Source organism: Pleurodeles waltl, chromosome 12 (assembly GCF_031143425.1).
Source record: "Pleurodeles waltl isolate 20211129_DDA chromosome 12, aPleWal1.hap1.20221129, whole genome shotgun sequence".
NCBI lineage: Eukaryota > Metazoa > Chordata > Amphibia > Caudata > Salamandridae > Pleurodeles > Pleurodeles waltl.
Genome location: NC_090451.1, coordinates 696515094 through 696542750, shown reverse-complemented (window position 1 = coordinate 696542750; position 27657 = coordinate 696515094). Strand labels below are relative to the sequence as shown.

General features: G+C 46.2%; 1 protein-coding gene across 2 annotated transcripts in view; it reads right to left on the bottom strand.

Moving 5' to 3' along the window:
* TMEM102 (transmembrane protein 102) overlaps nucleotides 1–10677 on the bottom strand; it is a 32724-nt gene extending 22047 nt beyond the window's left edge. Inside the window, exons 1-2 of one of the 2 annotated variants that reach the window (XM_069215586.1) lie at nucleotides 10620–10677; nucleotides 5158–7025 (exon numbers count right to left, since the gene is read on the bottom strand). The gene's annotated coding sequence lies outside the window, so the exon portion shown is untranslated. The remainder of the gene's footprint in view (nucleotides 1–5157; nucleotides 7026–10619) is intronic. The other variant, XM_069215587.1, reaches the window with a different exon arrangement.
* Between the last annotated feature and the right edge of the window lie 16980 nt (nucleotides 10678–27657).

Genomic DNA, 27657 nt, shown 5'->3' with positions numbered 1-27657 from the left:
CGTGACTGGTTACTGTGCGTGCTTCTTAGCGCCTTTCACAGTAGGGGGTAGCGTGCTGCCTTCTGCACCCACCCGGGCCGGGTCTGCACTCCCAGGTAGATGCTTGCCTTCTTGGGACTGTGTGTGGCCATATTTAGCTGAGGCAGAAAGCTGTGCATGCTGGGAGTTGCAGTTTCACAAGCAATCAATTGGAAGTTGTTACTCTTCAAAAGCTTGGAGTTGTAGTCTTCGTGAGCGTGTATACTGGGAGTTATAGGCCTATATTTATACTTTTTTAGCGCCGCATTTGCGCCGCTTTTTGACGCAAAAACAGCGCAAACTTGCAAAATATAATTGTATTTTTTAAGTTTGCGCTGTTTTTGCGTCAAAAAGCGGCGCAAATGCGGCGCTAAAAAAGTATAAATATGGGCCATAGTTCTTTGGGCGATGGTGTTTACTTTTAACTGTAGTTCATGAGAATCAGTCAATAAAACAGTATTTGTTCAGTGCCGCTGTTCAGCCATGAGGGTATCCAGGCGCTAGGTTGCTGGGCTCAGTCGAAAAGCCAGGTCTTGAGGTCTCTTCTTGAAGTCGGCCAGTGATTGTGATGTTCGGAGGTGGAGGTCGTTCCCAGACTTCAGTGGCTTCAGCGGATGCACGGTGTCTGGGCGGGGAGGTGGAGCGTAGGTCTCTGATGGTTGGTTCAGGCGGTGGCTCATGTATGCTGGGTCCTTGGTCGTCAAGGGCTTTGTAGGCATCTGTAAACATCTTACATCAGCATCTTTTCTGGACGGGGACCCAGTGAGGTTCTTGAAGTGTGGGGTGATGTGGGTCTGTTTGGGCAGACTGAGTCTGGCCACTGAGTTCTGTATTGTCTGGGGTCTTCTCATGAGTTCGGTGTTGGTTCTTGCATACAGTGCCTTGCCATAGTCGAGCCGGCTGGTGGTTAGGGCTTGAGTGACGGTTTTACTAATGCTGACGGGCACAGCTATGCATGCTGGTATTTGTAGTTCTGTATGAATAAAATTAATGGCACAAACCCCAAATTACATCTGGAAATTGAAATTGCTTTCAGATACCCTGCTAGCTAGTCCTGCTTTGGGACACATAATAAACCTGCTCTCCTCTGTTTTCAGTCAACCCTCACTGAAAATTAGGACATGGGTCAAATTTGCTGAAATCTCCAGGGACAGCTGGTGAAAATCCAAGAGTATCCCAGCAAACCCTGGACCCCTGTTCACCCTAATTGTACATATAATATACCAAATAAGTAATGTGGGTGAAGCAGGGCTCAGTTTATGAGAAAACAACATAAAACATGGCAGTGTGTACAGCAATTTTAAACAAAATGTTTTACCCCAGAAAATAATAAACTTATACAAACTGCACAATATTTTGGAGGGGAAGGCACAGAATGCATCATTGTAAACAAGTTCAAAAGTGTGATATATTAAGCCCACGGAATATCATCAATGTTTCGACTTTATAGAGATCAAGCAGAGAGTCACCAACAGGACAACACAATTTCCAGCATCTGAGTGAGCTGCAAATATGATGCATAAAAATATAAATTAAAATAAAATAATATGGCATACCAGTGGTGCAGTATTGTTCAAAAAAGTATTCAGTGGTGGAAGAGAGAAAAAATGAACTTTCAGTACAAAGTATGCAAACTACGACACAAGAGAGAGCCACCCAACAAACCTGCGACTGAGATACACCCAAAGAAAGGGGAGTACTGAGGAAGCAAGCAGAGGGGTTTGAAGGCACAGGCAAAGTGGGCTCTGGCCCCGGGCCCCAGTTTTTCTGGGAGTCCCTGATAGACCAGCTCTGTTCTCCACACAGTCCTGCCCTGATGACCTTGAATGATTTTTAAACACATATTGTTTTAAATACCATTTTCCTTTACATTATTTTGTGTGTGAGTCTATTACACACATTTTGCAGAGAAATGCTGTCTGTGTTTCATGCAACATCCGTGAAAACAAATTCCCATCAAAACAGGACCTCATATGTGAGAACTGGGAGGGGGGGTCACAGACGTTATTTGCAATAATATTAGTGAGCTGCTGATGTGTTACAATATTGAAAACACACGTCACTGTCCCTGAATACTAGATGTAAACACATTTAAAATTTGGACCAGTCTGCCTGTCACTGTCAGTGACTTGGCCAAAGAGTGCATGAAAGGGCTGGCGATAATGCATGAATTCATATCTGTTCTCTACAGGGGCCCCTAAAATATGTTTGGCCCAGGGCCCACAAATCCTTAAGTGTGCCTGGGAGCAAAGGGACTGGGAGAGGCCAGATGCTGGTGATTCAGCACCTCTTTACTTGCTGACAGGAGGCAAAGAACTTGTCAGAGCTATTGTACTAGGAAGGGGTGTGGGTGTTGTGTGGCCACGCCTGCGCCTCAAACTGTAACCTACTTTTACCTGGGCAAATGTGTCTTTGCTGATCTTGAAACTGTGTGCAGGCATTGCATAGGTGTGGGACAGTGTCTGAGAGGGGTCTAAAGGCCTAGTAGAAAATAAGAACACGAGGGAGCCAGGTGGTAAGAGGCACCTAGAGATTCAGGGTCTGTGTTGTCAGATGTGCATGCCTCCGTGCTTGGGTACACGCGTGTACTGGCAGAGTTGGGAGACTGTCACAGTAACGTGTTTAGGTCTTGTCTACCAGTCACAAGCTGTCCAGTTGTGAAAGAACCATTGTTTGCTTGCCAAGAATTTTCAGTGGGCTTACAACCCATTTGTTGCTTCCGATTGGTTGGTTGTATTTACACTACTATTTACTTTCTCATTATTCATTGTCTTTCCTTGTCCATCTTGTGTTAGTCCCTACTTTTGGCTTGCCTGAACTGTATCATCCCACTTTTAGGGAACTCTTTCATGGTAAGCACTCCACAAGAGTGCATGTGTTTTACAGCTCTCTCCCATTTGTGCTTTTCCTTTGCAATACTCCCCCACACTCTGTGTTGCTATCTTCTCTGTGTCCATTCCCCCTTCAGCAGTATTCTGTGTTGTTCTCCCCATTGTGTGCTTCTTCCCCAAAGATCATCCTGGCCCCTGTTGCTCTCTGCTTTGTGTTCCTCGCCCACTCCCACTCCATGTTATTCTTTCCCTTGTGTGCTTTTCCTGCTTTTCCCAACTTCAAATCATCCCCATGGTCTGTTTCCTCTGCCCCAATCTGCATATTTCTCCTTCCCTCATGCACTTCTCCCTGCAAGCTCCCTCTCCCCTGTGCTCCACGTTGCTCTATTCCTTATGTTACCCGTCCAGAAAAGCACCCTCTGCTTTGTATTGCTTTGTCTCTTGTTTTCTTCCTTCTCATGCTCTCCTTGCTGCCTTCTCCCTCACATGCTTCTCCCCTGCAAACTCTCCCCTCCCCTATAATGCTCTCTCCCTCACGTGCTTCTCCCCCTAGAAAAAATACCCATACTCTTCACATTGTTGTCTGGCTTGTGGGCTTTCCACTGTAAACTCCCTCCTCCATGGTGCTTTTAATCTCAATTGTTTCTTCCCCCACCTTGAAAACAACTCTGGGCTCTGTAATGCTCTGTAACTTGTGTGCCTCCCTCCTGACCCCTGCTCTCTCAGACAGCATTGGCAAAGCCAATAGGTCCAAACAGCGAGACCTAGTGGCTTTGCCAAGGGATGTTTTAGTAAAGTGCTCCATGCTAAATATCTGTCACTTGATGTCTGCCTACAAGGAACATTGGGCCATATGTACCAAAGCATTTTCCCACAGACACAGAATGGGTAAAACCCTTTGATACATCTGGCCCATTGTGCCCCAAGTGCACTGACAATACCCCTGGCCAGGGTATCTCACATCCACATTCTTCCACAGCTGCCTTCATTTTCTTGGGTCCGTGACCTGTGAGCATTTCACAACAGCTTGCGGGTTAAGCCACAGCATGCAGGGATACAGGTGGCCACCACCAGAGAAGAGGGCAGCGTCCGAGGAGGTATTGTCACCATTACATTTCTTGTTCTTACAAGTTAGTCTTTCAGTACTTCACCTCACGCTCTTTTTGTACAGTTTATCCCGCCCCCTTGATATTTTATTCAAGGGTAGGATGCTTGAAACACCCTGAAAATCACAGGTTTGTGAGGTGAATCAAACATATTTTTAGGTTTCTCCTGAGACAGTTCACTTACAGTGACTAAGAGCCCGCCCATTGCTCACCATTGGTTGGCTTAATTACCACGCCCATTTGCTTGCTTCCTGTTCATCAGAGGCTTTTCTTCCTCTATTTATGTTTGGCTGTACTCTGGAGCAAGGACTAATAATTTGTCCCCTGGCACTCCCTCCCTCTGTCGCTGTTTTTACTTCCTCCTCGCCTACCTTCCTTCTGTTTACCGTTGTTGCATTTGCTTTCCCAATTCAGAAACCTTTTTGTAAAAGCAACTTGTGCTTGTTAAAGGGACAGGCGCCGCTTTTAATGGAATTATGAGCATGATTTAAAGTTTGGTGGATGGTAACTCCCTCACAAACTTGGCGGATATCCTGTCTGTCATATTACAAGTGCTATAGGATATAATGCACTTCTGCCAGACTCTAAATCAGGCCACGGAGTTCCTGTTTGGGAACACATCACAGGAAGGAGGTGCTGCCTGCACCTCTCGAGGCTGGCTGACAATTCCCAATGGGAAGCTGTCTCAAATGTATAATTTTCACATCAGCAAATCAGTCCCCACTCCCTTTGAGATGCTGGTGTCTGAGCAGTTGTGTTTTTTTCTCTAATTTGATGGGAAGCATGTCACAAGTAAGCTTTTCAGCATTAATATTCTAGATACTAAGTTAATACATGGGAGAAAATATTTTTTATAATCCTCGTCTCTGGTAGTGACATAGACACTCATCAGTCTTAATATATGAAGCAGGCCTGGGATTTGCCCTTTTTTTAGATTCTGCCACTTCAGCACCTAAACTACACTTGGTGCACAAACACCTTGTCATTTGGACCCTGAATGCTCAGGACATTAAAACAGAGCCAGATATTATGAGAATTTTGGTAGCCTTTATTTTATGTGTGTGTTCAAATTAAGGGGACCTACGGGTATTTCCTTGAGTCTAACATATGTATGTATACCACAATACTCTAGAAGTTGACAACAGGTTGGCCATCTGGTGGGTCTTCAGAACGGACGCCTAAAGCAGGCTGTCCTTGGGCACCTGGGTGTAGTGAGGTCTGGTGATGATGGACGGTGGTAGTCTGGGTCCCAAAGGCAGGTGATTCCTTTCCCTGGAGGCCCCATTGTTGTCGTAGAGAAGAAACCTCTGCTGAGTTGTGGGGTGCACTAGCTCCTTCTCCAGGTTGTGTCTGGTATGTTTCTTGACCTGCTCTTTGGACTGGATCCTTGTAGCACGTGCGTCATACACCACACGTCCTGTTCCTGTATGTGAGCTGATGAGCGTGATGCTTGAATGCTGCAGCATGGGTGCATTCTTGGGATCAGGGATGTTAAAGACAGAATTGTGGCCATAGGTGAGTATCTCCTGCTTGTTCACCGGGTGGATATCTGCTTCAGGCTCATGAGAAGGAGAACATTTCAACTCATTTGACAAGTGACCGGTTGGAATATGTCCTTCTGGGTGCTCAGGAAGTGGACATTCCTGAAGGTATCTGTCACCTCTTAAATGGTCATAATGGATGGTTCTGTTTCCGGGGATGAAGGATGCACGTGCTGGCGTCATCTCAGAGTGGTGCCTGGCTCGATGCTCTGCTGATTTAATGGTTTGGGACTGCAGATGTAGATCGGGGGAGGAACCCAGATCTGGGGTTAGATGGAGAGGCATCACTCTCCGCCCCGCATGGAGGGAGACCTCGCCTATGTTGTAGGCTGAGTTGGACTGTGCCCGGGGTTTCTGTGCCGGTGCACTGACATCTGTGGTGTATGGAGTGAGAGGGGGTCTCTGGTTGAGGCTGTAGGGCCGCCCTAAGGTTAGAGGCGGGGAAAGCAGTTGATCTGTTTGAGGTCTGCAGACCATCCCAGGGGCTCTGGTGCCGGATTCATATATTGTGGTCCTTGTGTCCGTGCAGTCCTGCTGCAGCCTAGGGCCTAACCACTCATTCTGGGGTTGGAGCTCTGAACTTCCCATGCTGTGGCTCTGGTCTGGCAGGATCATCTGGGGTCTGGAATGTGACAACCCTTCCTGCCCTTGAGGGTCTGAAAGGTTCTTGAAAGGTTTAACATTTGACCAGACTGCCTGAAGTCGGGTGTCTGGCTGGCACATTACAGGTATTGGTTCTACACAATTGGTTGGGTGTGAGGGGTTCCTCTGAGGTCTTGGGTTCAGATAGTTGGAAGATGTTGGGCCTGGCAGGTCTGTAGGAGTTGTTTGATCTGCACAATCTTTCTGGGTCATTCGGTTCAAATCTCCCATCTTGGGTGTCAGAGTTGATTGGACAATGGACGGTTTAGGCTTGGTCGAGGCTCCTGGATATCTGGGGTCTCGTGGGTCCCTTTGGGCCTTTGGATCTGAATGGTTTACCAGAGGCGTTGGGGCTTTAGAAGCACTTGCATTTGGCTGTTCCATCGAGGGTTGTAAAATTGACTTAATTTCTCTGGTGGTATCACCATGAATGTTCCTTGCATCATACGCCTGCTGCAGTGATCCCTGCCAACCTTGCAGTGATAGCACATTTATTTCTGCCACCTGGTTGTGCAATTTACACCCAGCTCTTCTGTGACTCTCTTTGTAAAAAAAGCCTGAGTGGTGTCGGCCAACTTTGTCCTGGAAGTTCCGGCGCCGGAGGTTGCGGCGTTCTTCACGTCCCCCCACAAGATGGCACCTGCTGGCCTTCTCGTCATCCGTGCCCCGGACATGCACTGAAGGTTTGGCCCCATGAGCTGGGGTGCAGCTTGTGTCATTGTCTTGATGTACTCTTGTTTGCCTCCTACTGATTCTTCCCTGCAAGACGAGGTTCTCGGGTACGGGCCTTCGTTTGGCAGGAGGGTCTGAGCGCTTGGAGCCTCTTTCTTCACCGTCGACAGGTTTTGGGGATTGTTTCTTGTCCTCCTTGTGGCTGACTCCTTTATCTAGGAAGAGAGGGAAGGATTAGAAGGGTAAATCATGTTTCCTGTGCTTATGCAACATCAAACTGGGCAACACACCTGCAGTAAACAACCCTGGTGCAACCAAGCACGGCAATCCGACCTTAGTATTATTAAATAATGCCGGTGAACGCTGTAAACACTGCTCTCATTGGACCCAACGAAACAGGAAGCGCAGACGAATGACGATTTATCTCATACTGCGGTAAAGTAGGTGTGGTCTGGAAATTTATACCATCTCAGCGAAGCATACCTTGTCGACTAGCTTAAATATTGGACTCTACGAGCCCGCCGAAGCATTCTTTTGAAAGAAAGATATATGGAAAGAGTGAAAAGGTTGATGAACAGTATTTGTCTCAACCAATAACAATTCTGATTCTCACACAAGTGGTTACTAATCAGTAATGGGCCTCTTCCAAGTATCTCATACCTTCCCTTTCTTGGCATTCATAGATTTATAGACTACCCATGTGAGTTTGCAACTAGGATTGTAATCTATTCTGATATTGGGTAAGGATATAACCTGGGCGAGATTCACCCAGCTCTGACGATGTGGCGGTGAATGATCATTCTGCCAATGACAGGGCAAGATGCTGCTATGTCTGGCCACCGCCTAGCCAGAGTGTAATCAATTCTATACAATCCTGACTTTTTACTGACTGTGATTTGTCTTCACCTTCTTTTAAAACAGTGTGCATCATTTTAGGCTTCAAAAAGTCTTTGACTAAAAGGACAATTTCTAGACAAGAATCTTTCTGCTGTTTTTGAAGTATTGGTCTAAAGCCTCCCAGCTATTTGGCTCAGACTCTGCAATGTGTTCATATTGAAATCACCTGCAGAAGCCCTAGCTTTTAAGACCAGCTTCTACATGTCCATTAAACTGTAACGTAATGGAAGTCAAACATCAGGTATGACAGGACAGTGCTGGCACGAGCGGCTGTCTTACAGGATGCTCCTTCTGTACCTCTACATTAACATTCACAATATCTTCCATCGGCTGTTGGGTGACCACAAGAAGAATTGGCTATGAAGCACCTTTTCTGACAAGAGGTCCAAAGCCTCTACATCAGGGGTCTCCAACCTTTTCTGTAATAATAGCTACTAATGTTCAATAAAAAATAATGCTGAGCCACTGATATTATTACTGTTGTCTGGGCAACATTACATTAGTGCCACCCTATAGAAGAGTGTCAGCAGCAATTATCTCAGTGCATCAAGCAGGGTTGCCAGTAGTAATGCAAGAACGGTTTTAGCAACTTGGAATATAGATATATTTTGGAAATTTGCCAATTTTTCCTCAAAACATCATCTTATGAGCTCTAAAAAAACACACATTGTCATCTTGAATATGCACTTTTCAATTTTGGAATACATGTGGTAATTCATCCAAGCAACAGCATTTAATTTAGTGGGTTGGGCTGGACACAGGAGAGCTACCAGTAGCTTATAAGCTACTCGTTGGAGATGCCTGCTCTACATGCTGTTTGACAACAAAGTACTATTTGTGCATCATGTTGACAATGCTTTACAAAACAAAGACCTCAGGGTTGCTGGGGGTTACTCCATTTCTCAGACAACAGCAGATGAGTCAGGTCTCAAACTGAGGAGGGTACCAACCCTACAGATACCAACAGCAGCTTCAGTGCCTTACTCCAGCCAGAAAAATATTTTCTATCTATATATATCTATATAGATAGATAGATAGATAGATAGATAGATAGATAGATAGATAGAACAGGATTGTAATCTAGATTATTTTTCTTGTCAACAAGAAATCAGGAGATTGGTGTCAAAATCTAGATTCCTATCTGTGTGCAGATGGCGCTGTGTGTGTTACTGGTGTAGGTGTGAGAGCAGATGGCGCTGTGTGCAGACGGCGCTGTGTGTGTTACTGGGGTAGGGGTGAGAGCAGATGGCGCTGTGTGTGTTACTGGGGTAGGGGTGAGAGCAGATGGCGCTGTGTGCAGATGGCGCTGTGTGCAGATGGCGCTGTGTGTGTTACTGGGGTAGGGGTGAGAGCAGATGGCGCTGTGTGTGTTACTGGGGTAGGGGTGAGAGCAGATGGCGCTGTGTGCAGATGGTGCTGTGTGTGGATTCAAAATGCAGCATTGTTTAGCGCTGTCACTTCAGTGCGGCCCTCGGCCGCAAACCATACTGCAATTTTGGCCCCCGAGAAAAAGTTTGTGAGTACCCATGCCCTAAACTGTTGGCATATTTCAAGTGTTACCCCATCAGCACTAATTGTAAAATTGAAGGATTTTGAGCCGTATGTTTGGAAAATTAGGTTGTAGATCGTATCGTTTGGCCCCAGTTTTGTTTTCCAAAATGTTCTTCATACACCACTGGAGAGGAGCAGGTTTCCCCACCAAACACTACTGGCTTGCTGTCATTTGAGGGAGTACTAAGGTGAAGAACCCCATGTCCCCAAACGCTGAGAGAGCCATCTAAGGCCCTGTGAGCATAAACCTTGGTCATGAGTACTTACATCAACACTGCTGCCAGGGGAGCCTAAGGGGGGCTTCTGAGAATTAATGTGTGCTCACCGAGCATTTGGCAAGGAAGTCTGCGCGTTATCTCAACAATTAAAGGCCATGTGTGCTCTCCCAGCGCCTGAGTGGTCAATTTACTACCATAACATTTGATTGGTACATCTACTTTTTATACAGTCCCAATACTTAAGGGTTCATTCTAGTCCTGTGTACTACCCTAACAACCATGGGAGGAAATACAGCCTTTGTGCACCTTCAGCGCTTGAGGGAGTAAATACAGCCTTTGTGCACCTTGAACGTTTGAGGGAGTAAATACAGACTTTGTGCACCTTCAGAGATTGAGGGAGTAAATACAGCCTTTGTGTACCTTCAGCGCTTGTGGGAGTACCTACAGCCTTTGTGCACCTTCAGCGCTTGAGGGAGTAAATACAGACTTTGTGCACCTTCAGAGCTTGAGAGAGTAAATACAGCCTTTGTGTACCTTCAGCGCTTGAGGGAGTACAAACAGCCTTTGTGCACCTTCAGCGCTTGAGGGAGTAAATACAGACTTTGTGCACCTTCAACATTTGAGGGAGTAAATACAGACTTTGTGCACCTTCAGAGCTTTAGGGAGTAAATACAAGCCTTTGTGCACCTTCAACACTTGAGGGAGTTTTAAATACAGCATTTGTGCAATTTGAACGCTTGAGGGAGTAAATACAGCCTTTGTGCACCTTCAACATTTGAGGGAGTAGATACAGACTTTGTGCACCTTCAATGCTTGAGGGAGTAAATACAGACTTTGTGCACCTTCAGTGCTTGAGGGAGTAAATACAGCCTTTATGCACCTCCAGCGCTTGAGGGAGTAAATACAGCCTTTATGCACCTCCAGCGCTTGAGGGAGTAAATACAGCCTTTATGCACCTCCAGCGCTTAAGGGAGTAAATACAGGCTTTATGCACCTCCAGCGCGTGAGGGAGTAAATACAGCCTTTATGCACCTCCAGCGCATGAGGGAGTACCTGCGTGCTCTCCAACACACTTATGAAGCAGTGAAAATTGAAGGGACCGCCACATTCGTATCCAGCGATGTAAAAAGGAAGTGACCTTACCCAGTGAGGGAACACTTCCGCCGGAGGTCTTCAGGTAGTTGGTTACACTGCCCCACACCTGGAAAGAGAAGGGTCCAGGTTACAGGGTGCACTAGGTGGCAGTAGTTGTAGTATATTGGGGAAAAAGTTTGCACTGCATTTTCATTTAAAATAATTTGTCTACAGAAAAGAATATTTCCCCAGCCGTCAACATCCGAGTATCACCTGAATATATTCACCATTGGGCCAAGCTTCACTTCCTTACACCCAAATACTCAGACTGTGCCACAGCCAGAACAGCTCATGTTCTGTCCTTGGATGTCCTTGCAGGAATATGCTCTTTTCCCAAAGGCCCTCATGGTTGGGTCTGCATCGAGGCCACTGAATGCAGCTGCTGCGTGGCCCAACCACAAGAGGACTACAAGCAGTAGGGAAGAAATGGCCTCAAGGTGGCCTTGGTCTTTGGTCTAAGAGAGTGTCCAAAAGGTGATGGGTCAGATTCACAAACTGCTTTTTGTAGTACATAAAGTATTGCTACAATGGTACTACGTACTACAAAATGCGATTCACAAACACTCAAGTGTAACTCTCCACCTCGCCCATCTTTTCTGTGGAGAGATCTGCACACGCGTAAGCATACTGCTTAGTAGTAAATGTGGGCGGTAACAGAGAGAGTAGCCAGAAAAAGATGAATTCTTACTATTAAATGGGAGTGGTTTCGAGAACAGCACCAAGGGTGTCCTAAAGAGGGGCGTAGGGAGGACAGACACCCAGCCACAGAGAAGTAAGCCCATTGCTATTCACAAACTACACTTCTTAAGTTACAACAGCCAAAAACAGTAGTAAATATACTCCAACGCAGGCCTGGAGTAAGTCTAGCACCCCATATGGCATATCACTGGTACTACAATGCCCTCCCATAGATAATAATGGAGGCAGAGAAATAAAACAGAATTAGGGGTGGGCGTAACTCGCATAATTCAGTGTAAAGTAATCACGTGGAATTACCTAACAATTCCACGAGATTGCGCATAATTACGCGAGGAGAGAAATTCTGCAGTTGGCGCTATTTGCTGATGCAAAAATGCCCCCTTCCATCCAAAATAAGTAAAAGGATGCGTTTTACGTTAAAAATAAGCTCTGAATGGAACAGAACACGAATAGCGAGCAACTGCTCGCACTCACTAAAGTTTGCCACTTGAATGATCTCTCTGCAGGTGCCCAGGGTATGACTGGTAAGGCGGTATGTGGGTTTATGTCTGTGCTTGGGAGAGACCCAGCGTGCCAAAGGTCATGTGAGAAACTGGTGTCAGAATGATACGGATTGTGAGGGAGGGTTGGGTGAGAGAAAAAAAGAATGTGTGAGGGAGGAGTAAGAGGGCGTGCAAGAAAAGAGCATGTCAGGGGAGGATTCTGGAGGCAAAGGAGGATGCGAGAGCTGAGGGTGTCTGAGGTGAGGGTCTGTGAGGGGATGTAGTGTGAGGAACCTCAGAAAGATTATGTGGGAGAGCTGAGGGTGTCAGGGAGAGAAGCGGTTATTAAGGAACAATTAAAAGTCATGTGAGGAGAATTTGTGAGAGTAAACGAGGAAGAGAGGAATGTGTAACTGGTCAGCTGGGAGGGAAGAGGCTGGAGAGAGTGAATTGTGGAGCATGGAAGAGGACAGTGCAAGAGAAGGGTGAGAGAAGATGGAATGTGAGACCGAGAAGGGGCATGGCTGGGGATGTGGAGGGTGTGGTGTGCGAGGTCAAAGGAGGATGCGTGCTACAGAGGGGCTAGAGAGAGGGTGGTGTGAGCAACAAGCATGGGGGATGAGCGTTTTTGTGAGAGGAGCAACTAGGTTGATATCTGTGGCACTCCCAGCAGAGGGCGCTTCACTCCTAGAACAAATGTGGCATTATTGATAGAAGGGTTGGCACCGAAAAACGTCCCTTCACCCAGGCTGAGAATAATGGTTCACCTGGCCTTACAAGGTGGATGGAGACAGCATATCTTCAGGCCCGGGACGCCTTTGGACAGGGTGTTTGGGGGCATTGCCAGCCTGGTTGATTGCTGAGTCTTTCCCTGCATGGACCGCACTGACTGGAGGCCCGGACTGTTAGCTGGTGCGTTACCCTGACGCAGGGTTCTGCAAAGTCAGTCCTGGAGAGCCGGGTCCATGCCAGGTTTTTACCATATCCACATTTAGATGAATGAAGATGTCTGAAACATCTTGTTTCTAAATGTGGATATGCAAAAAATCTGGCATGGACCAAGCTCTCCAGGACCGACTTTGCAGAACCCTGCCCTGACGTATTACCCTGAGTGCGATGCATACCCTAAAACTGTGGCGTGAAAGGCCCCGGTGCTGCACCCTTTAAGGTGTGCCACTGTCACAACCTCTGTAGCTCATACCCCCACCGACTCAGGGTGGGGGCGGTGCACGACAAATGACAGCTGCTCCGGAAGAGGATGGCAGCATTGTGCGTGATAGCGCGGACATCAATTTAACAAAAAGCCAGGAGTAGCGGAAGTGACATCACATGCCATTTAACCTTTCATTCACACAGGCATGCATGTTTACACATACACACAGTCACGTGCATTCACACATACTATCACTTAAAAACACTCTCAAGCACGCACACAACATATATTTTAAAGCATTTTTACCTACCTTAAAAGACAGTGAGGGTCATATTCCAGCTAACTGTAATCCATTCTCGCTCACACTAATAGTGAATAATAAAACATTATTCACTATTATTGTAATAAAACGTTGACCGACAACAAGGAAAGTGGAGCCGCAACCCAGGTCCACAAGGAGCAGCTGCCCTTGCGTTCCAGCCTCCAGGCGCTGACTTTGCCACCTCTGAGGCCAGGGGTCGCAACTTCGACCCTGGCGACCCCCAAATGACGTCCATGATAGCAAGAACGAGCAGCAGCATGGAATGCAGGGAGAGAAGCTCTCAATGGTGCAGCAGGTGCAGTTGCACCAGGGCCTCGAGGCACGACAGGCCCGCTGTAACCTGATTATTACAGTTTGTAACTACCCATCCAGTGGTGATGGTGGTCCAGTGTCCTTGCTTGCAGAAGGGCCCCTGCGACCCTCGCTACTCCACTGCTCGTACGGCATGGGATCCGTGTCAGAGCAGTCGCAGGAGGACTCGCAGGGAAGCTTGCACTGCTGCTGAATGATAAGCAACTGTTGTGTGAAGGTAAAAAGCATGCCTGCCTGTGATATGCCAAGTTTGTGTGCGATGGAATCTTGCACTGTTGTGTGAGGGTAAAAAGCATGCCCTGTCTGTGATAGGACAGGTTTTTGTGTAATGGAATTTTGCACTGTTGTGTGAGGGTAAAAAGCATGCACTGGTTGTGATATGCCAGGTTTGTGTGTGAGGTAATCTTGCACCGTTGAGTGAGGGTAAAAAGCATGCACTGCCTGTGATAGGCCAGGTTTGTGTGTGAGGTAATCTTGCACCGTTGAGTGAGGGTAAAAAGCATGCACTGCCTGTGATAGGCCTGGTTTGTGTGTAAGGTAAAAAGCCTGCACTGCTTGTGATAGGCCAGGTTTGTGTGTGATGGAATCTCACACTGTTGTGATTTGGGTAAAAAGCATGCACTGCCTGTGATAGGCCAGGTTTGTGTGTGAGGGAATCTTGCACCGTTGAGTGAGGGTGAAAAGCAGGCATGGCCTGTGATATGCCAGGTTTGTGTGTAATGGAATCTTGCACTGTTGTGTGAGGGTAAAAAGCATGCACTGCTTGTGATAGGCCAGGTTTGTGTGTGAGGGAATCTCGCACTGTTGTGTGAGGGTAAAAAGCATGCACTGCCTGTGATAGGCCCGGTTTGTGTGTGAGGTAAAAAGCATACACTGCGTGTGATAGGCCAGGTTTGTGTGTGAGGGAATCTCGCACTGTTGTGTGAGACTAAAAAGCATCCACTGCCTGTGATAGGCCAGGTTTGTGTGTGAGGGAATCTCGCACCGTTGAGTGAGGGTAAAAAGCATGCACGGCCTGTGATAGGCCAGGTTTGTGTGTGAGGGAATCTCGCACTGTTGTGTGAGGCTAAAAAGCATGCACTGCCTGTGATAGCCCAGGTTTGTGTGTGATAGAATCTTGCACCGTTGTTTGAGGGAGGAAATCATGCAGTGCCTTGTTATGCGGGGTGTAGATTAGTCAGTAAGAGGGAGATGTGAGCTTTAAATTTTCCAACAATATAATATTAAAATACACTATGCCACAGGCAGGGCACATGAGAAGGGCTTAAGGGACAGTGAAAAGTGAAAGGAATGTGGATTTGTAGTGGTACTAAGTGAGAAAATCACAATTTTTGTTAAATAACTAGCGTTCTTGAAGACTTTCAAAACTGAGAGATGGAGAGGGTGGGGGTTTCTTTTTTCTCTAGGTGTTTGTAAAACTTCCTGATGAAATATGACAGACACCTCACCATACCAGACTGAAAGCACCTGTTCCCGCTATTTACCAGAAAATACATTTATTAGGGGGTATAACGCCCCAAACACCCCCGCGGAATCCACGCCCCTGCTGTGGTGCTACTCTTGCATGTAATGGAACCTTACACCCTTGCTGCAGCCGCCTGCACATACACTTTGTGTTGTCTTAGAGAAGCTTGGACTGCTGCAGTCCCTGCTATACTTGTCTTGACTCTTAGTGAAGCTTAGTAAAAACATTTGCACTATGTGAAAGTGCACACAAATGGCATTTTCAGTGCCTGTGGTCATGCGTGATGCAAATGAAGTATCCACGTCCATAACAAAAGTGAAAAGGGTTTCAGATGTGAACCAAGCACTAAGAATGTTCACAATTGGTTAGATCAGTGGTTCCCAACCTGTGGTCCGGGGACCTCTGGGGGTCCGCAAAGTCTCCTCTCGGGGTCAGTGACTGCTTAGAGAATTTAAGAATATTAACAGATTGGGTCCCCTGCTTTCACTAATGACTTAGTGGGGGTCCCTGGACCAAATTAAGATGAAGTGGGGGTCCCCGGGTTCCAGTAATCATAAAGTGGGGGTCCACAGACGTCAAAAGGTTGGGAACCTGTGGGTTAGTTCACTTGGTCATGTTTAAAAACACAGCTTTCATTTCACCCTATGTCAGGCATGATTCCGTCAGCCAGTCCTGGCTTCTTAGCTACATACCCATTAGTTATTGGGGTACTCAGTCGTACTTAAAATGTTAAAACATGCACAAGTTCCAGAACGCAATATGCTAGAGCCTAAGAAGCCAGGACTGTTTAAAGGTATCACACATAGCAGTCAGCAACTGGTAACTATGTACAATTACAAAAAGCAAGTTGTAAATTTGGCCCTTTAGCCTTGGAGACAATAAGACGACAATCAGTGAAGAGGTGAGAGAGCAGAGATTCTGGGCCCGATTTAGTTCTTGGCGGAGGGGAATACTCCAGCACAAACGTGATGGATATCCCATCCGCCTTATTACGGTCCCCTTATATTCTATGGAAACCGTAATACATTGGATGGAGTAGTGGACGGGATATCCGGCACGTTTGTGACGGGGTATTACATCTGCCAAGAACCAAGGGCCTGATTTAGATCTTGGCGGATGGGTTTCTCTGTCACAACGATGACGGATATCCCGTCCGCCGAAATATAATATATGTTGACGGACGGGATATCCGTCACCGTTGTGACGAAGTAACCTGTCTGCAGACATCTAAATCAAGCCCTCTGCATCATGTGCAGATGCTAGAAAAGCACACTGCACTGCGCATTGTCTTTTTGCTCCATTCTTTGCAGGTTAGAGTACACTGAGAACGCCAAGATGCACAAGGGATGGTGAATTGCCAAGACAAACGCTGTTGATTCCTCCCTTGAAGGAAACCATCATTCCCAGGGTGTGTATCACTACACCACTGATGAACCCAACCTCTCTCAAAAGGGTCAGTTAAGGTTTCAGCATTTTTTACCTATGTGTGTGCAGAGGCGTGGCCATCAGGAATGCATCAGGTGCAGTGGCACCAGGGCCAAGGGCGATGAGGGGCACACTGCACCACAATTATGGATGTGGTTTAGAATGAAACAGTATGTTGAGGTCCAGTTCTTTTGCTTGAATTAGGGCTTCTGGCACCCTGCCTATGCCACCGTGTTTCTGCTTAAATGGTTCGACCCAAAGGAGGTAAGCAATAAGGTTTCAATTAGGTATATATATATATATATATGGAAAATGTCACTTACCCAGTGTACATCTGTTCGTGGCATTAGTCGTTGCAGATTCACATGCTGTGCACATCCCGCCATCTGGTGTTGGGCTCGGAGTGTTACAAGTAGTTTTTCTTCGAAGAAGTCTTTTTTCGAGTCACGAGACCGAGGGACTCCTCCCATTTCGACTCCATTGCGCATGGGCGTCGACTCCATCTTAGATTGTTTTCCCCGCAGAGGGTGAGGTAGGAGTTGTGTATGCTAGTAATAGTGCCCATGCAATGGAGTGAATGCGTATGTACATAATAAAGTTTCAAGTAATATATTTACAAATGTACAAATGTTTAAGATCTACTTCTAAACGGCTACAGGCTCCCGGGGAGGCGGGTGGGCGCATGTGAATCTGCAGCGACTAATGCCACGAACAGATGTACACTGGGTAAGTGACATTTTCCGTTCGGTGGCATGTGTAGCTGCAGATACACATGCTGTGCATAGACTAGTAAGCAGTTATCTCCCCAAAAGCGGTGGTTCAGCCTGTAGGAGTTGAAGTAGTTTGAAATAATGTTCTTAATACAGCTTGACCTACTGTTGCTTGTTGTGCAGTTAGCACATCTACACAGTAGTGCTTGGTAAATGTATGAGGCATAGACCATGTTGCTGCCTTACATATTTCGTTCATTGGAATATTTCCTAGAAAGGCCATAGTAGCACCTTTCTTTCTGGTTGAGTGTGCCCTTGGTGTAATAGGCAGCTCTATCTTTGCTTTAAGATAGCAGGTTTGAATGCACTTAACTATCCATCTAGCAATGCCTTGTTTTGAAATTGGATTTCCTGTATGAGGTTTTTGAAAGGCGATAAATAGTTGTTTTGTCTTTCGAATTAGTTTTGTTCTGTCAATGTAGTACATTAGTGCTCTTTTGATGTCTAATGTATGTAGTGCTCTTTCGGCTACAGAATCTGGCTGTGGGAAGAACACTGGTAATTCTACCGTTTGATTTAAGTGGAACGGTGAGATTACTTTTGGTAAAAATTTAGGATTGGTCCGTAGAACAACTTTATTTTTGTGTATTTGAATAAATGGTTCTTGAATGGTAAATGCTTGAATTTCACTCACTCTTCTTAGAGATGTGATGGCAATTAAAAATGCAACTTTCCACGTTAAGTATTGCATTTCACAAGAGTACATGGGCTCAAAAGGTGGACCCATGAGTCGTGTTAGGACAATGTTGAGGTTCCATGAAGGAACTGGTGGTGTTCTTGGTGGTATAATTCTCTTTAGGCCTCCCATAAACGCCTTTATGACTGGTATCCTAAACAATGAAATTGAGTGCATAATTTGTAGGTAAGCAGAAATTGCCGTAAGATGTATTTTAATGGAAGAGAAAGCTAGGTTAGATTTTTGCAAATGTAGTAAGTATCCTACTATTTGTTTTGCAGATGCGTGTAAAGGTTGAATTTGATTATTATGGCAGTAATAAACAAATCCTTTCCACTTATTTGCATAGCAGTGTCTAGTGGTAGGTTTTCTAGCTTGTTTTATGACCTCCATACATTCCTGTGTGAGGTCTAAGTGCCCGAATTCTAGGATTTCAGGAGCCAAATTGCTAGATTCAACGATGCTGGATTTGGATGCCTGATCTGGTGTTTGTGTTGTGTTAACAGATCTGGTCTGTTGGGTAGTTTGACATGAGGTACTACTGAAAGGTCTAGTAGTGTTGTGTACCAAGGTTGCCTTGCCCATGTTGGTGCTATTAGTATGAGTTTGAGTTTGTTTTGACTCAACCTGTTTACTAGATATGGAAGGAGAGGGAGAGGGGGAAAAGCGTACGCAAATATCCCTGACCAGTTCATCCATAGAGCATTGCCTTGGGATTGATCTTGTGGGTACCTGGAAGGGAAGTTTTGGCATTTTGAGTTTTCCTTTGTTGCAAATAGATCTATTTGAGGTGTTCCCCAAATTTGAAAGTAATTGTTTAGTATTTGGGGGTGAATTTCCCATTCGTGGGTTTGTTGGTGATCTCGAGAGAGATTGTCTGGCAACTGGTTCTGAATCCCTGGAATAAATTGTGCTATTAGGCGAATGCGGTTGTGAATCGCCCAATGCCATATTTTTTGTGTTAGGAGGCACAACTGTGTCGAGTGTGTCCCTCCTTGTTTGTTTAGATAATACATTGTTGTCATGTTGTCTGTTTTGACAAGAATGTATTTTTGGGTTATTATGGGTTGAAATGCTTTCAGCGCTAGAAATACTGCTAACAGTTCTAAGTGATTTATGTGAAACTGCCTCTGATGTATGTCCCATTGTCCTTGGATGCTGTGTTGATTGAGGTGTGCTCCCCACCCTGTCATGGAAGCATCCGTCGTTATGACGTATTGTGGCACTGGGTCTTGGAAAGGCCGCCCTCAGTTTAAATTTGTACTGTTCCACCATAGAAGCGAGATGTATGTTTGGCGGTCTATCAACACCAGATCTAGAAGTTGACCCTGTGCTTGTGACCATTGTGATGCTAGGCACTGTTGTAAGGGCCGCATGTGCAATCTTGCGTTTGGGACAATGGCTATGAATGAAGACATCATGCCTAGGAGTTTCATTACCATTTTGACTTGTATCTTTTGTGTTGGATACATGGTCTGTATTACCTTGTGAAATGTTTGAACCCTTTGTGGACTTGGAGTGGCAATCCCTTTTGCTGTGTTGATTGTCGCTCCTAAGTATTGCTGTGTCTGACACGGCAAAAGGTGTGACTTCGCGTAGTTGATGGAGAAACCTAGCCTGTGAAGGGTCTGTATGACATATTTTGTGTGCTGTGAACACTGTCTTAGCGTGTTGGTTTTGATTAACCAGTCGTCTAAGTACGGGAACACATGTATTTGCTGCCTTCTGATATGTGCAGCTACTACTGCCAGGCATTTTGTAAAAACTCTTGGCGCAGTTGTTATTCCGAATGGCAACACTTTGAATTGGTAATGTATTCCTTGGAATACGAACCTTAGGTATTTCCTGTGTGAAGGATGTATTGGTATATGGAAATACGCATCTTTTAGGTCTAATGTTGTCATGTAATCTTGCTGTTTGAGCAGTGGGATTACGTCTTGTAACGTGACCATGTGAAAGTGGTCTGATTTGATGTAGGTATTTAGTGTTCTGAGATCTAGTATTGGTCTCAGAGTTTTGTCCTTTTTGGGTATTAGAAAGTACAGTGAGTAAACTCCTGTGTTTTTTTGTAGATTTGGTACTAATTCTATTGCGTCCTTTTGTAGCAATGCTTGAACTTCTAGTCCTAGAAGATCTATATGTTGTTTTGACATATTGTGTGTTTTCGGTGGGACGTTTGGAAGGAATTGGAGAAATTCTATGCAATAACCATGCTGGATAATTGCTAAGACCCAAGTGTCTGTTGTTATTTCCTCCCAAAGTTTGTAAAATTGGCTTAGTCTTCCCCCCACAGGTGTTATGTGATGGGGTTGTGTGACTTGTGAGTCACTGTTTATTTTGAGGAGTTTTGGGGCCTTGGAATTTTCCTCGATTTCTTGGGAATTGGCCCCCTCTATATTGCCCCCGAAAACCTCCCCTCTGATATTGACCCTGGTAAGTAGGCCTTGTTTGTGAGGTTGTGGTTTCTGTGGGTTGACCTCGAAACCCTCCCCTAAAAGGTGTTTTTCGAAATGTGCCTCTGCTCTGCGGGGAGTAGAGTGCGCCCATGGCTTTGGCTGTATCGGTGTCTTTTTTGTGTTTCTCAATGGCAGTGTCTACCTCCGGCCCAAACAATTGCTGTTCATTAAATGGCATATTGAGCACAGCTTGTTGGATTTCCGGCTTGAACCCTGAAGTGCGCAGCCATGCATGCCTTCGTATCGTGATTGCAGTGTTTATTGTCCTTGCAGCTGTATCTGCTGCATCCATGGAAGACCGTATCTGATTATTTGAGATACTTTGTCCCTCTTCTACTACCTGTTGCGCTCTTTTTTGGAACTCCTTGGGTAAGTGTTCGATGAAATGTTGCATTTCATCCCAATGAGCTCTGTCGTATCTTGCCAAAAGTGCTTGTGAATTGGCAATACGCCATTGATTTGCTGCTTGTGCTGCAACCCTTTTTCCCGCAGCATCAAATTTGCGGCTCTCTTTGTCTGGAGGTGGTGCGTCTCCTGAGGTATGAGAGTTGGCTCTCTTACGAGCTGCGCCGACAACTACTGAGTCTGGTGTTAGTTGTGTTGTAAAATAGATTGGATCTGTTGGCGGTGGCTTGTACTTTTTCTCCACCCTTGGAGTTATGGCTCTGCCTTTAACTGGATCCTGAAATATTTGTTTTGAATGTCTGAGCATTCCTGGGAGCATGGGAAGGCTTCGGTACTGGCTATGGGTGGAGGATAGGGTGTTAAACAGAAAGTCATCCTCAATTGGTTCAGAATGTAAGGTGACATTGTGAAATTCGGCTGCCCTTGCGACCACCTGTGTGTAGGATGTACTGTCCTCAGGTGGTGACGGTTTTGTAGGATAGGAGTCTGGGCTGTTGTCAGACACTGGAGCATCGTAAAGGTCCCATGCATCGGGATCATCCTGACTTATTGTAGTATGAGCTGGTGAGTGCATCAGTGGTGGAGTTGTTGCTGGTGATGCATGTATTGATGGTGGTGGAGACGGTGGTGGGGTTGTTTTCCTTGCCACTTTTGCCTGTGGTTGCTTGTCCTTTTGTTGAAAGGCAAGTTTCCTTTTTATTTTGATTGGGGGAAGAGTGGTTATCTTCCCTGTGTCCTCATGAATATGAAGCCTTCTTTGCGTGTAGTCAGGCTCTACAGCTTGAAGCTCCTCTCCAAATCTATGTAATTGGGAGGTTAATCCTTGTTCCTCTGTATAGGAACTAGTTTTCGGCTCCGAGGCTGGATGTTTCGGAACCGAAACCTTTTCGGAAGTCTTTTTAGGCTCCGAAGAAACCTTCTTTGTTTTTGGTGTGGTGTCTCGGTGCCGAAATTCTTCGGTGCCGCCGTTTCTGTGCCGAAGTTTCTCGGAGCCGCTGTCTCGGCTCCGAGGTTGCTGTGTGGCGGTATCTCGACGGAGTCGGATGACTTCGACACCAGCATGCCCTTTTTCGGTGCCTTGGATCGGTCACCTAGTTTTCGGGTTAAGCCATGGCCTGTTGGCGGTGGCGTCCCCTGGGCTTTTGTGGACTTCTCGTGAGTCTTGATTTTCGACGTCTTACTCACGGTTTGGGGTGTTTCTTCGGCGTTGAGTTCTTCAGAATCCGACTCGTGGATGGAGAAAGCTTCTTCTTCCTCCTCGAAACGTTCTTGACCTGTCGGCGTGGACGCCATTTGTAGTCTCCTGGCTCTTCGGTCTCTCAGCGTCTTCCTCAACCGAAACGCTCGACAGGCTTCACAAGTATCCTCCTTGTGCTCGGGGGACAAGCACAAGTTACAGACCAGATGCTGATCCGTATACGGATACTTGTTATGGCATTTTGGGCAGAAGCGGAATGGGGTCCGTTCCATCAGCCTTGAAGTCGCACGTGGCCGGGCCGACCAGGCCCCGACGGGGGATCGAAAAAACCCCGAAGGGCCACCGGAGCTCTTCCAAATTCGGTGTCGATTTGTTCTAACTAACCCAATACCGAACGCAAACAATACCGAGGATTTTTTCCGAGATTCTAACTAACTTTCCGATCCGAAACACGGAGCGAAAAGGAACACGTCCGAACCCGATGGCGGAAAAAAAACAATCTAAGATGGAGTCGACGCCCATGCGCAATGGAGTCGAAATGGGAGGAGTCCCTCGGTCTCGTGACTCAAAAAGACTTCTTCGAAGAAAAACAACTTGTAACACTCCGAGCCCAACACCAGATGGCAGACTGTGCACAGCATTTGTATCTGCAGCTACACATGCCATCGAACATATATATATATATATATATATATAATTAAATCATCCAATTCTGTTCACTAAAATGACCTACAAACGCACATGTAGAACTGCTCGAGCCTCATCAATCATTTGCCGAGCAGTCTCACAGATAGGAAGTTTTAACTAAATGACACAACTTGGTAACCCAGTGTGCATTAATAAACAATATGTGCACAGATTCCAACACTAGGATGCACACTTGACACAGTTTTTTAGCAAAAGTCATTTACTGCTAGATTCACGTCCATCTGCAGGACAGGGAAGATACCTTAGAGCGAATCCAACTGCAAAGGGCAAACAGTGACACTGCTGTAAAACTGTGGGGCCTGCAACAAGTCAGTGCTTCATTTGAGCCGGTGGTTGGTGGTGAGGCCCACTGCCACTCATTTATGTGCACCAGAGACTATTTTTCCTCATCAGATGTTGACCCAGAACAAGTGAGCAACACACAAAGGGGTGGGGAGGGGGAGGAAGAGGAAGAGAAAGATGGAGAACCCGTGACAAAGGGAAAAAGCTGGAACCTGTTGGAATGAGGTGAAGGGGCAGGAATTGCCCGGTGATTGAAGAACTAGGCATAAGGTTGAATCAAGACAACACAGCCGTGGTTTTTCGGCATGCTGGCCATGGACTTCTGAGCAAAACATTGGGCCCCAGAACATATTCTTTTACAAATTAAGCACTGCAAATGCTTCCTGCCCATCACCGTTAGGGAATCCACATATGGCAGTGGTCCCCAACCTGTGGTCCGGGGACCACTGGGGGTCAGCAACTGCTTATTAGCAGATTAATAACATGCATATAGAAAAGTGGCTACATGTGCAATTGAAAATTTTAAAATGTACTGTAAATGTCAAAGAATTTGAAATTGGGGACTAAAAATTATACTAGTATCCTCAGATTGATTCGTGGGAGCAGGTGCATCCAACAGAATAGATGATGTGTGGCTTCAACTGAATTTAGAAAAGCTCCAACCGTCCCATTAAAATTACAATTTTTATTTTTTTGTTTATATTTGTTTACAAATTAACTCAAATGTGTTATCATTTGTGTATGTGTTTGATTGAATGCTTATTTCTGTATTTTTTTTTAGAATTGTTTCACATTCAAATCATCGACAATGTTTAGTCCGGGGTCCCTGGCTTCCTGTAATGACTCGGTGGGGGCCCCCAGGTTTCAGTAATGATAAAATGGGGGTCCACACAAGTCAAAAGGTTGAAAAACACTGCCACAGGGTGTGGGTCCTACAATACACTACAAAGTCAGCTGAGGGGCTCCCCCTCTTGAGGGGCAGCACTAGCAGGTCTCCTGGCCCTGCACCTACAGCATGTACACGTGATGAACGTTCTTGCAGCAACTGAAAGCACACTGAAGCTGGGGCAGAGGCGCTACCACAGAGGTTGTTTCTCGTATCTCTCCAGACACCTTCGGATTTCTGCACAAAGTAACCGCAGGAGGGGCGGATTGGTGGTGGATTGTAGAAACCCCCGCCCCACGAGGGACTCTCTAACAGTGATGGCAATGAGCTCACAATGTTCCCTGGATACCGCATCCCTGAGGGGCGGAGAGGGCATAAGCAATGTAGGGTGACGTCACTGCGCCCACGGATGAGCTCACAATGTTCCCTGGATACCGCATATCCGTAGGGGCAGAGAGGGCATAAGTAATGCAGGGTGACGTCACATTCCCCACAGATGAGCTCACAATGTTCCCTGGATACCGCATCCCTGAGGACCAATGGCCAGCCACTTTGGAACCCCTGGCGGACTGTGAACATACAACAAGGAAGATATTGTAAAGTTTGCTCCAGAAGATGGTCCCCCACGCCCTTCCTGCAAGGAGCAGAACACAATGATGGAGCTGAGCCCAAAGGCCGTCGAGAAACAGTTCATTATTTAGGGATTTTTACACGTTAACCCTCTCTGGGGTAAGGTTTCACTCCAATAGTATCGGTGAAATACTTAAATATAGAATTCGGAAACCGAAATGTGACCAGTCGAGATTTGCAAAGGATTCATACTGTTGCTCTATTTGTTTTTTGTAAATGTTGATGCTTTTAACCTAGAAACAATGTTGTTAGTTAAAAATTGCAGATAATGGAGCAGGTGATGGATTATGCGGCAATTCAGTAGTAATGCAGAAAATGCAGCGGCAGCAGAATTGCATAGTTCTAGTGGCACTCCTGTACACACATACAGTAGATGCTGGCAGGAGCTGTGTGGAAGTTAGAGATAACTACCCCAAACACAAAAGCACTGCTCCATACAGGGACACAGCACAAAGCACACTCCACATCAGCATAAGGAAAACTGTGACGCAGGCCCTCATCACCAGCCGGCTCGACTACGGCAACACACCCAAACTCATACAAATACTCCAGACAATCCAGAACACGGCAGCCAGACTGATCCTCAACCTCTCCAAGGGGACACACATCACCCAGCACCTGGAAGACCTCCACTGGCTCCCCGTCTAGAATGCATGCCAGTTCAAGCTCCTCACCCACGCCTGCAAAGCCCTACGCAACCAAGGACCTGACTACACGGACCACCGCCTGATCTTCCACCAGCCAACCAGAAACCTCCTGCTCCGCACACATTGCCCTCACTCAGACACCACGTATCCGCTCCAGGGGACGCTCCTTCTTCTACCTTGCCGCCAACGCCTGGAACACCCTCCCCTCCTCCTCCGCACTTCACCCTCGCTGAACCTTCAAGAAGGTATTCAAGACCAGTCTCTTCAACTGATACCTGCCCCACAGCACCTAGATATCCCCAGGGGTGATTAGCCATGCTACACAAATACTACTTGATTGGTTGAACACCGCCCAAAAAAACAACACTGATAAAAAAACACAAACTCCGGCCCTAACATGCACTCTGCCTAAAATACTGACCGCGCCCCAAACACCAACACTGCCAAAAACACCCCAATACCATTTCAAACACAGACACCACCTAAAACACAGACACCACCGGGGACTCCATCCAAAACACACCAACACCGCTCAAACACCCACACTGCCTGAAACAAAGACACTGGCCAGAAACACCTTCCTAAACAAAGGCGCTGCCACAAACAAGGATAGAAACCCAAACATGGAAAGTGCCCAAAACACACAAACACCACCCCGAACAGAAACACACCCCAAAACCCAGACAATGCCCAAAACACGCTAACACCACCCAAACACACACACCATCCCAACCACATCAACAATGCCCTCAAAGAAACACGCCATCACTAACATTCCTACACCACCCAAAACATAGACCCCACCCCAAACACTGACACCTCCCAGATTACTGATTCTGCTCCAAACACAGACACCCTCTGTAACACTAACATCACACATACACTGCCCAAAATGCAGAACACCACCCAAAACACACCAATACCACCCAAAATACAGACACTGTCCCAAACACAGACACCACTACAAACCAGGACATATCTAAATACACTGAGACCTCCACAAATACAAACAATGCCCCAAACACGGACAATGCATCAAACTTTGCCCCAAAGACACACACCACCTCAAACACCTACACTGCCTAAAACACATTCACACCATCCCAAACACAGGCACTGGCCAAACACGGACACCAACCCAAACAGAGATATTACCCACACACGGGCACTGCCCAACACGGACACCATCCCAGAGACATCACCCAAACACGGGCACTGCCCAAAACACACCGACAACACCTCAGACACAGACATCAGCCCAAAGAACAGGCACCACACCAAACAAACACCACCCCAAACACAGACAGCACCCCAAACATGGAAACCTTCTGAAACATCAACACTGCAGAAAACACAGACACTTTCCCCAAAACAGACACCACTCCAAAATAGGGACGCCATCTGAAACACTGTCAATGAATTGCCTTCATTGATGCAGGCCACATCGCTAAGAGATGAGAAGGCAATCTTCATGCAGTTGGAGAACCCCTCAAAATTATTTACAACGCTCTTGGGTACTGCTTCTGCACAATGAAGTGCAATTTGAATACAATTAGGGCTATTAAAAGTCCAGCTCTAACAAATGAGTTAAGAGAACTGTTTTTCTCCTCATTGGATGACCCTTTAAAGAAAGCTGATATGTTGTCTCTGCTACAGAGAGTGGTTTCTTGTGTTTGGCACCTGCACTTAATTGTTGGCACTGGCTCTTGTGACAATTCACCACATGGTGGCACTTTCTGTTTAATTTTTAGTTGAGCACAACTACCCTGTTTATTAAGTCAATTCGAAGTAACATTGAATTATACCCGCCTCTCAGGCCATTATTATAGCTTTGTGTGGCCTGAAATAGTCTAAATTGTCACACTTGTAGGAGTTATGTTGGTACTGTCATTGACTGTGCTGGCAAAGGCAATAGGTGGCGCAGGCTGCCTGAAGGGCACAAATTAAGCACTGAACCTCTTCTTTGTTTCACTAAAAGGCATTGAAAGTCTTGCACAAGACATTTTTCCCACATGCAGAGCACTCTTGTCTATGGTTTTATGGTCAATGTTTACTGATGGTGCTTAAATATCTTCCGGAGGATGCAGGTGCTTTCGGTGAGGGGAGCTGCGAGGGTTTTCCCCCACAAATTATGTGAACTTTACAACCTTGGTGAAGTTAATTAAATTGCAGAATTAAATGCAAAACCGTTTTTGCAGGGCAATTCTTGTTGGCACCCTTAGATGGTGTCCTTGCATCTTCAAGGGATCCACTGTACGAGGTGCCTTAGTGTCAATAATGAAACACATTTACAATGAAGCCACAGAACTCTTGCACGGTTTGCAAGTGGCAGCAGCCATTTTGAAGTTATCAAACATAAGTTCCTCGTGGTCAAGAACATCCGCGTGCTTCCTAGGTGATCGAAATACATTGCTGCTGCCAGGAGCCTGTTGCCAGAGTTCATGAAATCCTTGGAGATTATTTGTGCACACTTTTGGAAACAACAGGAGTCTGAACTAAATACAGAGAACTATTCTAAGGACACTAGTCAT